Genomic DNA, 13,770 nt, shown 5'->3' with positions numbered 1-13,770 from the left:
GTACACAGTGCTCGCGCAGTGCCTCCTGCGCCTCCTGCGCCGCCTGCGCCCCCTGCGCCCCCTGCGCCCCCTGCGCCCTAAGGCAGGAGAAGTCATGGTGTAGCTGCGTTTTCCTAGCCTGCTTTTCTCACATGAAACTGCTAAAAAGGCTTTTCAATGCTGCTATTAACTGTCCCCAATGCAATCTTGCTGCTCGTTGGTGTTGGTTTTGTGTTTTGTATTGGTGGTGGGACTCAAGCACCGTGCCGCACATGTCAGTGGAATGTTCTGCCACTGAGCACTACATGCCAAGGGCTCAACCTTAAATTTCTAGTTAAAAATGCCTTTTTGTTTGTTTGTCTGAGACAGGGTTTCTCTGTGTAGCCTTGGCTGTCCTGGAACTCACTTCGTAGACCAGGCTGGCTTCAAACTCAGATCCATCTGCCTCTGCCTCCTGAGTGCTGGGATTAAAGGTGTGCACCACATTGCTGGGCTTTTCTTTTAGCATTTTATGCATTTCTATGTATAGAAATAATAATTAGCATACAATACACCTACCTATCTCCCACCATTCAAACCACAGTTAAACAAGGCCCTGTCTGGAGCTCTTTAGATGACTTCAGGAGGAAGTGAAAGGAGGAAACACTTATCATGGACCATGACATGCCAGGGTAGGGTGGCTAGATTTGGCTGATAGACATGGAGGACATGGGCCTGGCTCCATGGTTAAGAGTTCACTCTGTTCTCACCAAGGATCCGAATTTGGTTTCTAGTACCTACCCGGGAGGCTGACAGCCACCTAGAACTCCAGCACCAGCAGATGGGTCTGCTCTCCATGGGCAGCTGAACACTCATATTTTCTCATTTAGTATTTTTGACCCCTCTGAATGTCAAGGTGTTCCCATTGGGAAGAGAGCTCAGAAAGGTTGTGTCTTTTTAAAGGTCACAGAGCTAGAAAGGAACTAAGCCAAGGTAGAAACCGAAGCCCTCTCTCTCTCTCTCTCTCTCTCTCTCTCTCTCTCTCTCTCTCTCTCTCTCTCTCTCTCTCTCTCTCTCTCGTGCATGCATATGAATGCAGAGGTGTGTATGCCCATGCACACCCACGTAGAGGCCAGAGCAGGATATCAGTTGTCTTCTCCATCATTCTCTGCCTTATTGCCTTGCGACAGTGTGAGACATTTAGGCTGGCTGCCCAGTGAACTCTTGGGAACCACCTGCTTCAGCCCTCCAGTTCTGGAGTTAAAGGAGCTTGGGGACATGCCTAGCTCTTTATTTGGGTTGTGGGGATTCAAACTCAGCTCATTGTAGTGCAAGTGCTCTTACCCACTGGTCACCGCTCCATACACAAGCTTTCTGAGACCAACATTAGAGCTCCAAAGTGTGTCCTTTAACACACTCCCATCGGACTTGCCTAATATGGGCCCATCTGCCTGGGGAATTGCACATTTAGGGTTCCCATTTGTTGTTATTGTCTCTTTTAAAAAACTGTCCATCACTCATTTGTACTGCTATGTGAAAAATAAGTCCTGAGGAATGGAGGAGCACTAGGTCCGGGTGACAGAACCTAGCTACTGAGCCTGACTCCAAAAAGGAGGTCCAGAGCACCAGAAGGATGGCTCAGTTTGTAAAGTGCTTGCTGGTTGTGGTGCTGTGTGAGCGTGAGGACCCTGCACACAGCTGCTGTGGTGCTGTGTGAGCGTGAGGCCCCTGCACACAGCTGGGTGTGAAGGAGCATGCTTGTAACTCTAGCACTCCGTGAGCCAAGACAAGTGGATCCTGGGGCTCACTGGCCACCCAGCCTGGCCAGATCAGTAAGCTACAGGTAAGTCGCTGAGAGGCCCTGTGACAGAGAGCTAAGTGGCTGTTCATGAGAAACATCAATTATTGAAGGCCATCCTCTGGCATCTGCACACATGCATACCCCCTTACACACAATGCAGGCCCCAAACAGACAGACAGACAGTCAGAGAGACACACCCACACCCTCCCCCCCCCCACACACACACATGGTGGGAGGTGGCAGGCCCAGGGGAGAGGGCTTTAGCTACAACACAACCTCTTACCCTTCAGAAGTCATGAGACCCACCATTATTTCCAATGAGACAATTTTACTTCAAATGTTCCTAAAATCCTCTAGGAAAATGAATGGTTGAATGTTGCTCATGTTTATTTTAAATAAATAAATACTCTAAGCAGTGAGTCCCCCAGAAAGGGTTCCTCTGAGGTGAGGGAGGGCACCTGACCCATGTTCTATAACACATCCTCTCCTAGCCTGGGCAGGCGGGAGCCGCCACCCCCCCCCACCCCACCCCCTCCCCACCCCACCCCCGCCAGCAGAACTGGCTCCTCTGCTTCCCTCACTGATCTCTTTTCCTTCCCCACAGGAGCAGACTCCTGCTCACCCAGCCACTGGCCTGGAGGTCAGTGACTCAAATATGAGTTATGGATGACATCTTCACTTCCTGTCAGAAAAGAGGGAAATCAACATGACTACCACTCCCCTTGGTGTGACTAACTTTAGAAAGCTTCCTCCTGCTGGCAGCCCTTAGCCTCATCTGTTCTTCAAACATTTATTTAAAAAAAAACCACGTCCTTGTGAGTTCACCATCCACCGCCTTGGGGTGGACATACAACTGTCTGTAAGGCTCTGCCTGGACCCAGTCAGGGAACCACACCTCTGAAATGTGGTTGAAGATAGCATCTCTAAACCCAGTCCACGGGAGCACAGGGGCCTGACTGCAGTGGCTGTTCTGTTCTGAGCCGCAAAGTTACTCCCATCTCAAGATCTGGGAGCTCGTTTTCCTCTTGGATGATGTCGGTTAACATTCCTGGTGCTTGGCTGCTTCCTCGTAACAGCCCCACTTCTCCTTCCTTCAGCAGAGCTCAATTCACACATACCTCTAGTCCCTGTGTGCAAAGGTTCAGTAGAGAAACCCCGCATCAGTGAGTCACAGAAGACACTCATTGTCAAACGTGGGCTCCCACAAGCACATGCATGTACGTTCATGTCCACGACACACACACATATGCACACTACACACATATACATGAGAAAAGAGGAGAAAAAGAAGGAAATCTTGCTACTTACAAGAACATAGATGGACCTAGAGGACAAGTTGCAAAATGAAATAAGCCAAATAGATATCTGTGTGTGAAATCAAAAATAGTCAAACAGAAGCAGAGGACTCAGAGACCCCCAGGGCCAGGGGAAAGTTAAAGGGGAGGCAATGGTCAGAGGGTACACAATTCAGCCACACAACACCAATGAGTTAGCGACACTGCATTGTACACTTGAAATTTTCTAAGATGGTAGATCTAGTTTTTAAAGTCATGTGTATGTGTCTGTATATTGTGCCTTTGGAGCCCTGGGGTGTCAGATCCTCTGGAGAGAGAGTTACAGGCAGCTGTGAGGCACCCAAGTGGGTGCTGGGAATTGAACTCAGGTCCCCTGCATTGTGGGAGGCCAGCTCCCACCTTTTCAAGGGATGCTATAAGGAAAAGAGAGGGACAAGAAAATATTAGAAGGACAGCAAAGAGGAGAAAGACAGAAACACAGGAAAGCTTCAGGAGGACCTGGGTCAATCCCCAGCAGCCTTTTCTGTTTACTCAAAGGGGCTTTTTATAACAATGCCATGGGGCAGGGCAAAAGATCTCCCCCTTGCTAGATCAAAGCACACCACAGAGCCAAGTGTAGATCCTTCTAAACACCTGGTAACCATGCCCATGGTCAAATCACCCCCTTATGCAGCCCTGCTGAATAAAGCAAGCTCAGATTCTTGAACCCTAAGTAAGTTCTCATAGGAAACCTCTGTGGGTCTTGACACTGCATGAGCAGTACACTATTTTAACTCCTGAGCCACCTCTCTACTACAAGATGGTAGATCTTACTTTTTGTATTTTTATCACAAAATTTAAATACACACATGTATAATAACGAGGGTAGGGGAAACTTTGGGACATGATGGACATGTATAACCTTGACAGTGGTGATGGTTTCGCAAATATATGCTCATCTCCAAACTTACCATGCTGTGTACATTAAATATAGATATCTGTGTCAACCTAGTCACTGTTCTAATGTTGTGAAGAGGCACCAGGACCAAGAAATGAGTAAGTGAAAACAAGTTGGAAGGAGTTTGGGTGGATTAATGATACCTTTTTTGGATGTATAAACTCCCAAGCCTTGCTGTTGAATGAATTCAGTATCTCAGGATGCTGCTACAGAAGACTTCAGAGATGTGAAGGATATGCCAAGAAGGAGGAAGGTAAGGGATCCAGGAAGCAAATTCCAGCTCAGGGACAGAGAAGAATCCCCAAGTCAACAGTGAAGAGAAACCCTCATATGGAAAGAGGGCCCAGAGGGATGGAGAGACTCCAAAGGTAAGGTCTACACAGACACTCGGTGAAAATGCCTGGGATCCCTGTATTCCGAACACACTGCCACTCCAGTGAAGAGTTTGGGGCCTCCTCAGCAACATGGAAAAGAAACAACCAAATGAAAACACAAAGCCGCATGAACTGTAAGAGAAAACCAAAGTTTTACAAGAAAGGAAAGTTAGTTAAAAATACTGTATGACCCAGCGGTACGGAAGAACACGACCAAAATGATGGCAGGAAAAATGATCTAACCAAGTTTGTCATGTCATTAATTCAGAAGACGAGTGGACACAGAGCACCTAAGAGCCTGGGTGGGGAGAGAGAGGCTGCCTGTGGTGGATAGGGTCCTTGTGCTGCGGAGGAAACACCCAATAGCTCAAGGGTGAAACTATTTAACGAGTGTACTGGTGATTACATCAACCTGTACATGTTCAAAGCAGATGTGCAGGGTCACAAAAATGAAAGTTTCTTGTCTATTTCTGTCACTGGGAGTCAGAGTCTCACTGTGTAATACTGACTGGCCTGGAATTTACTGTGACCCAGGCTGGCCTCGGATTGCATCATCCCCCTGCCTCTGCCTCCTAAATTCTGGGATTACAAGCATGTGCCACCAGCTACAAAGTTACAATTTTAAAATCGGAAGGATTTTTTTTTTTTTTTTGGTTGGTAGGAGAAAAGAGCTGTAGGCAGTCTGTGAAGCCAAATTTCATTTGCAGAAGCAGGATATTGAGGTGATCAAACCAGTGAAACAGCTCTCAAGCAGGAGGGAGCAAGGTCGGTGGAGAAGATATTATAATTACTGGAGCTGCAAGGTTATTAGCTCTACAGAAAAAAAATGGCATTGAGAAATCACCAAAGTAGGCTTGGAAACAAACATTTCCCAAGTGTCATCTGGAGTGTCAGGAGAGGCCAGCATTAAGAGAGCAGTCAAGAATAATAGACGGTTCAGTAATTGGACTGAGCTGGCAATCAAGGTCAAACGATGGGAGGGGTCAGCAGAGGCACAGATCACCAGAACACTTACTGCAAACATTTCTAAGCAGAGTGTCAGAAGATGAGAATTAAGTTCATATCCTTTAATGAGTCTTGTGTTCACACACACACACACACACACACACACACACACACACACACACATTTTCAAAGATTTGGTGTTTTAGAATGATTGTGTATTTTTCCAGGACACCACACAAGAATATGATCCTGTTTTCAGTAGATACACAGTTGTCTTTCATGGAACAGCAGCACAAACCCCGCATTAATAAGAAAGTGAATCTTAGGACATATTGTCATTCCTACCCTGGTACAAAGCCCTGGCCCTGTTCTTTAGCCACACAAGGGGTGGCATTGTCTGTCGGAGATGAGGGTTTGAGCTGAGGTTCCTGGCTTGGCTGGAACCTTCCCTTTGGCTGCCTTTCCCTAGGATCAGCTGCCTGTCACAGGCTCTGCACTGTTGACACCCCAAACAAGACACAAGCACAGGAAAACAGACCACGCAAGCAAGCTGCTTTTTCCTGCTGATGAGTCAAAGGCCACATTCAAACCACCAAATGTTACATTAAATTTCATCTTGAGATGAAAGTGAACTTCCTGGAAGACTCCTTAGTCGTTTTGCTGATTCGAATTCAGGACTTGGCTTCAAGACTGAAAGCATAATTGGTAGCAAATGTTGCCTCATTTCCCCACACACTCTTTTCTGTTTTGCTTCCTAACATGGCTCGTGCTACACTCTCTCACACCCTCCAAACAGATGCAAGATGAACAGAACAGTCTAGTTCTTATTTTTTTTAAAGCTTACCATCACATTTTAGTGCTGATTTTCCCATCTGCCCCTGTAACTTACTGCTGCCTTCCAGACAATCCTCAGACGTACCACAGATAAGTGCACTTAGAAGTGGGGCATCCATTTGGAAATCAGAGTCCACCCAAGTCTGTTAACAGCACCCCAAAGCATTTAATTGGCGGATATACTTGTGCCAGTACGTCTAGCAGCTTCCCTCTGAAGCACGGGTAAACAAAATGAATAGTCTTCAAGGGGCAGAGAGGCAGTTCCTGAGTCCCACAACAGAGAGGCTGAGCACAGCAGCACAATCCACAGTCCTCCGGCCACAGCGCTGCACAGGACCAACCACAAAACAAGTAGATAGCCGAAGTGCCATTGAAGATGGATGAAGGGGCAACTGAAACAGACAAATTCATTAGAAATTTGCAAATGTTTATTTAAAGTCCATAGATAGGTCAATAAGAGCTTTGCTTTGGAGCTAGCAGACAGGACAGACACTTCTCCAAGGTCAATTAGTTAAGGACAGACTGTGGAAGTGGTTTGTGTCTGGCCTAGGCAGCTGCATTTGGTCTATGGGTCCTTTGGCAAGAGTCCTTGCTAAGGACGGTTGCTAGAGTTTATGGGCTACAAGCAATGTTTTGGAAATGGGAGGAAGCTGGGGCCGAGGCATCTGGGCAGTTCTCTAGAGCTGGAAAAGACAGGGAAGGAGCTTTCCCCGGGAGCCTCCAGAAAAGGCAAGCCTGCCAACACCTTGCTGTTAGAGCTTGGACCTCCCAAACTGCAGGATGATACATTTGTGTCTGTCCTTCTGTGGAGCAGTCAAAGGAACCCAGGATGCAATGTGTTGTGGACTTTCTCAGCCCTGACCACCTTTCCCATAACAGTGGCCAAATAAAAGGTCAGTTACACACAACACATGCCCCTCACCACCATACCTGTGGCTGCACATAGTGTCTGTGACAGGCAGTGAAGAAAAATATTAACAGTAACATCTCTGCATTGGTTTAGGAGCAAAGTACCAGCAAATTCCTTTGCAAAAAATTTATTATATATTTATTTGTTTTGTGCGAGGTGGCTGTGTGTGTGTGGGGGGGGGGGCTAGGAGTACCTGGGCACAAGCACATATATCATAGTGTGAATGTAGATGTCAGAGGACAAATTTTGGGAGTCAGTCCTCCTACCATGTGGGTCCCTCAGATCAAACTCAGGTTGTCAGGCTTGGTGGCAGGAACCTTTACCTGCTGAGCCACCTTTTTTTTCTTTTCTTCTCTTTCTCTTTCTTTCTTTCTTTCTTTCTTTCTTTCTTTCTTTCTTTCTTTCCTTCTTCCATCTGCTTTGTTTTGCTTTGCTTTGTTTTGTTTTGAGACAAGGTGTCATGCAGCCAAGCCAGCCACAAATTTACTGTGTAGCCCAAGCTGGTCTTGAACTTCGGATCCTCCTGCCTCCATCTCCTCTGTTCTGGGATTACAGGTAGGTGCCACCATGCCCAGATTAGTACCAACAAATTTGCAACAACAGAACTCATTGTTCTCTGAAGTTCTTGAAAATAAAGTAACTTTTAATGATGAAACTTAAAGCCATATCATGGAATGAGATACTTTTTCCCTCCACATAGAAAGGGTTAACAATACCCTTGCATAGGTCTCCTGAAGGAAGGAGGGGACAGGGTATAAAAGAAATTCAGTGTACTAGCCAAAGAAATCAATAAAAAGAATGAGAAGTTAGTTTCCTATAGTATTTTGATTTTTAAAGATGGGCCCCTGTGGTCCCATCAGTTGTTGACATGGAAGAAGAAGCTCTTTGGGGACATCAAATGAGCAGGGCACTGGGACTCTTATCTGAGGCTCCTGATTTCAAGCCTGTGTTCTTTATGTTATATCTCCCCTAACTGCAAGGAAAAACAAACTGATGAGTCTGTGTGCACCATGTCTGCCTGCACACCACCATGTCCCACCATGATGATAATGGACTGAATCTCTGAAATTGTAAGCCACCCAATTAAATGTTTTCCTTTATAAGCCTTGCTGTGGTCATGGTGTCTCTTCACAGCAATAGGAACCCTAACTAAGACACCTAGTAAAGGCCGCAAACTCAGATGAGAATTCCTTCCACCTGAGTGTGAATTCCTTTCTGAGATGAAACAGGAATGTAAAGGCACTGAGGTCTTGGGCAGAATCAAGAAAGGAGTTAAGAAATGTTTGGCTTTGGAAGTGATTCAAGCAAGGCCATGCCTTGATTCTGGATAGCTCGTGGAATGTTTCTAAGTCCCGTTTTCCTCAGGCAACCTGAGAGGAGAGCATTTGAAAGGGTTGGTAAATGAATCAAAGCAGAGAACACATGCACATGCTTTGTCAGCCATGCAGAGCTGTAAAGGTTCCAAGTAACATTACTTTGGAGCTTAAAGAACTTTCTCAGTTTCTATGCTGATACAGTCTAAACCCTTAATTTGCTGTTATGTACAATAACATTTATAATTTTTATTATTATGTCAAATAAAATTTTCTCTTGTAAGTATCAATAAGATCTAATGATTATTTTTCTCCATGTTAGTGTAATTCCAAATTCTACTAAAGAAAGTAACATTAGGGTGAAAAATGGGAAGGCTGTGATTTGAGAACAAGAAAGGCACAATTGCTGACTGGCAACTGTGGGAGCAGTCTTATCCAGTCTTCACAAGGAAGGCCCTGGGTTCACTCCCCAGCATTACCAGAGGAAAGAAGCGGAAGAAGACCACGGTTCTAGGCTGTGGAGACGGCTCAGTCAGTGAGGACTTGCCTTCAAGCATGAGGATTCGAATTTGATCCCCAGAACTCACAAACAAACAAACCCAGCCAGTCGTAGTGACGCAGGCTCACGACCACGGGAGGACCCAGGGCTGCCTGGCCTGCCTGCCTGTGTACTCGGCAAACCCAAGGCCACTGAGGCCCCCGTGTCAACAAAGGGATGAACAACTCCTGAGGAATGACACCCAGGGCTGCCTCCTGACCTCTACATCCACACATGTGCACACTTACCCACTCATAACATGTGCACACTCACCCACTCATAATATGTGCACACACTCACTCACAACATGTGCACACTCACCCACTCATAACATGTGCACACTCACCCACTCATAATATGTGCACACACTCACTCACAACATGTGCACACTCACCCACTCATAACATGTGCACACTCATCCACTCATAACATGTGCACACTCACCCACTCATAACTTGTGTACACTCACCCACTCACAACATGTGCACACTCATCCACTCATAACTTGTGCATACTCACCCACTCATAACATGTGCACACTCACCCACTCATAACATGTGCACACTCACCCACTCATAATATGTGCACACACTCACTCACAACATGTGCACACTCACCCACTCATAACATGTGCACACTCACCCACTCATAACATGTGCACACTCACCCACTCATAACTTGTGTACACTCACCCACTCACAACATGTGCACACTCATCCACTCATAATATGTGCACACACTCACTCACAACATGTGCACACTCACCCACTCATAACATGTGCACACTCATCCACTCATAACATGTGCACACTCACCCACTCATAACATGTGCACACTCACCCACTCACAACATGTGCACACTCATCCACTCATAACGTGCACACTCACCCACTCATAACATGTGCACACTCACCCACTCAAAACACGTGCACGTGCACACTCACCCACTCATAACATGTGCACACTCACCCACTCATAACATGTGCACACTCACCCACTCATAACATGTGCACACTCACCCACTCATAACTTGTGCATACTCACCCACTCATAACATGTGCACACTCACCCACTCACAACATGTGCACACTCATCCACTCATAACGTGCACACTCACCCACTCATAACATGTGCACACTCACCCACTCAAAACACGTGCACGTGCACACTCACCCACTCATAACATGTGCACACTCACCCACTCATAACATGTGCACACTCACCCACTCATAACATGTGCACACTCACACACTCATAACATGTGCACACTCACACACTCATAACATGTGTACACTCAGCACTCATAACATGTGCACACACATAAATAAAAATGACAGTTGTGCCTCCAATAACTCTGTCCACCCCCACACCCCGTTCCTCTATTTTATGTACATTGCTGAGAAGAGGACAAAACACATTCACACTCAGATGTCTCGCTGTACAAATGCACAAACCTACATGTGCTGATGCAAGCACTTTACCTTGACACAATCTGCCAAGTAATTTCAGCTCAGCGAGGCTAATATGCTTCATTTTATGGAAAAGCAGATGACCCAATCCACACATACTCACCCTCACCTATTTAGATACCTCAACTTATCCCAAGGAACATTTAATTTTAGCAGGATTCAAAGGAATGAAGACATGCTTGAATCAGAGGCTTATCTGATGGTGCCCACTCTTCCCACCTCCCTGAAATGAAGCTGAGGACACAGTTATGAATGAACAGCACCTTTGCTTGGGCAGGGCAGCTGTGCATCTGATCAGGAATGCCCTATCCATGCGCTGGAATACCATGAGAAGAAACAGACTTCTATACACTTCGAAAGCAGATCTGTTTGGTAGCTGCAAGAAACCTTGGCATGAATGAGTATTTTCTTTCAACTTCTCTTGGCTACAACCAATTCAAGTAACAACCTCATTTTAAGTTATTGAATTAAATAATTTTTTTCTTTTTCCACTTTCATGTATGTGTATATGTGAGTGTGTATGTAGCATGTATGTGTGTGATTAGACATGTGTCCATGTGAGTGAGCACACACATGTGTATATGTGGAGATCTGATGTTAGGAATAATCTCCATTGTTCTGCCTTAGTCATTGAGGCGAGGTCTCTATCAAGCCCACAACTCCCTGATAACACTAGCAGTGTTATCCAGCTTGCTCTGGGGACCCCTGTCACTTCCCCCTGGATCTGGGAATCACTGGTGGACCATCACACATACTTGGCATCTATGTGGATTTCTGGGGGTCCAAATCCCCATCCTCAGACTTGTAAGGCAAGGGCCTAACTGCTGAACCACCTCCCCAGGCCCAAGAAATGCATTTTTGAGGACATCATAGATATGACAGTGGCCACACACACCTTCTGCTGCCTGCCCCATGGCCCCACCAGAATGCTGAGGGCCTGATATGGAGTCTATGAGAGCGTCTTAGGCTCGAGAGGACCACCCTGCCACAGCACAGAATTTCCATGGCACAGCAAGATGGTTCAGCTGTAGGGGTACTTGCTGTCAAGTCTGACAACTTGAGTTCAATTCCCGGGGACCCACAATGTAGGAGTAGATAACAGAATCCTGCAAGTGGTCCTCTGTCCTCATACTCACGTGCACACACTCACGCAGCCACATTCGTAAGTGCAAAAGCATGTCTGAGGAGAAGACCACCCACACTCAGCTTATCTTTGTAGAAGGGTCTCAACAACCAGGATACACCCACTCAGTAGGAAGGACAGACAGGAAGAGCTGATGGCTGATAGATTTTAAGTCTCTAAAGTAATCTGAGAAAGAAAGTGTTAGTTCTGTTACCCCCACCCCGTGTGTGTGTGTGTGTGTGTGTGTGTGTGTGTGTGTGTGTGTGTGTGTTCTCGTGTAGCTGAGGCTTGTGTTGAATTATCTTATGTAGATGAGGCTGTCCTCCAATTCCCCAGCACTGGGATTACAGGTATGCACGCACCGCTGTGCCTGCCTGGCTCCCTGTGGTTTTTAGATGCCAACTCCTCCATCATAGGAATCTCTTCCATGATTGCTGTTTTATTAGAAAAGGAATCACCTCACCCTCAGTCTGCATGAACAAGTGAATGGACAGGAAGATCAGGCCGCAGTACGATGCTCCTCTGTGCGATGGCCAGTGCTGTGAAAGGGAAAGCAAGTGGCGTCACACATTTCCCTTTTTAACCACAGCCCAGCAAGTGCTCGAAATCAGTACAAATACATAAATAGGGCCTCGTTGCCCAGCTCCCGATAACATTTATTGCTTTAATGTTTACACAGTCCCTTTTCCCTGGAACAATTACATGGAAGACTCTTCCCCCAAACCCCACGTAAAGGGGTAAGGCAGAGCAGAAGAGCAGGAAGCCTCTGATTTCAAACATAGCCGTGTAATAGAAATGCACCCTTGAGGGCTCTGGCTCATTGCTGGAGGGCACTGAACTATCATCAGCACTTGAGGGCAGATACGAGATCTGGCAGCTCCTTCTGTTAGCGGATGGCCTCACCCATGGGAGGGAAAAATCACTCTTCATTTTCTGAAAACCGATCTCCAGTACTGAATGTCTACTTTGGCTTGTGTATCCTGACGCTTTAAAAACGTGTAATTACCATGTTTTGGAAGAGGTGATGCATACACATGGAATTCATAAAAAATGCCAGAGGAGTTATAGGGAAAAGCCTGTCTTCTCTCTCCAGGGAAAGCCTGTTGTCGTTTTCTTTTGTTTTATTCACAGAGATTTCCATGCATAGTGGTCCAAGTCGTGCTGGCTTCCTTTCGTTTACTCCTGATGCTTGGCCACGGCTCCACACTTAAACAGACAATGGACTTCGGTCTATTTAACAGATTGACGTAGACCCTCCTCGACACACAAAATGGCTTGATTTTTACCTTAACAACACTGCTTCTAAAACTATTGCCAAATACTTTATAAACCATAAAATTTACTCATCTGGGGGCCTAGAGGGATGGTTCATGGATTAACTCAGGTTCCATTCCTAGAACATGGTAGCTCACAATTGTCTGTAATTCCAGTTCCAGGGGATCTAACACCCTCTTCTGGGCACCAGGCACACACGTGGTGCACAGACATAAATGTAGGCAAAGCACCCATACATATAATTTTTTTTTATTTTGAATGTACAATCAAATAACTTTGAAGAACAGATTTTTGGTTTTGATTTAATTTTTTTCATGCAATAAATTTTTTATCATATTCATTGCCCCCCACAACTTCTCCTAGATCCTCTCCACCTCCTTGTTCAATTAACTTCATGATCTCTCCCTCTCTCTCAAACAAAAACAAAACAAAAAACCTAATAAGACAAAAAAAAAAATACCAAAACAAAACAAAACAAAAAACACCAAAAAAGGAAAAAAAAAAAAAAAAGAGTCCATTTTGTTTTAACCAACTCCTCCTGGGCATGGATCTTGCCCTGGAGTGTGGTGCACATACCCAGTGACACTCCATTGGAGAAAACTGATTTTCCTTTTCCCAGGTATCAACAGCAAATAGCCTCACCCCAAATCTCTTCTTGGTTAGGGTATTAGACTTTGTGTCCACTCTCTTTCTCAGTGTGAGGATTTTGTCTGGTTTGACCCTGTGCAGCTCCTGGGTGTGTTTATTTTTTGAATTAAGGTTTCACTCTCTAGCCCAGGCTGGCCTTGGTAGTGAACCTCAGCCTCCCAAGGGCTTGGATTGCCTGCAGAGCCACCACCTCCTGGGGCTTGGGCTGCTATCCTCACAGCCCAGCTTTTGAACTGCTCCAGCATTCAGGAGATTCCCTCCTGCTGGTCACAGCTTCCACTCTTGCTTGAATTCTTAGCAGCCGCTCATCTGCTTTCTGTGTTCATAGATTTGCTTTCCCTGGACATAGA

The sequence above is a fragment of the Peromyscus leucopus genome, chromosome 15 (genome assembly GCF_004664715.2).
Source record: "Peromyscus leucopus breed LL Stock chromosome 15, UCI_PerLeu_2.1, whole genome shotgun sequence".
Lineage (NCBI taxonomy): Eukaryota > Metazoa > Chordata > Mammalia > Rodentia > Cricetidae > Peromyscus > Peromyscus leucopus.
This window is presented reverse-complemented; position numbering follows the sequence as displayed.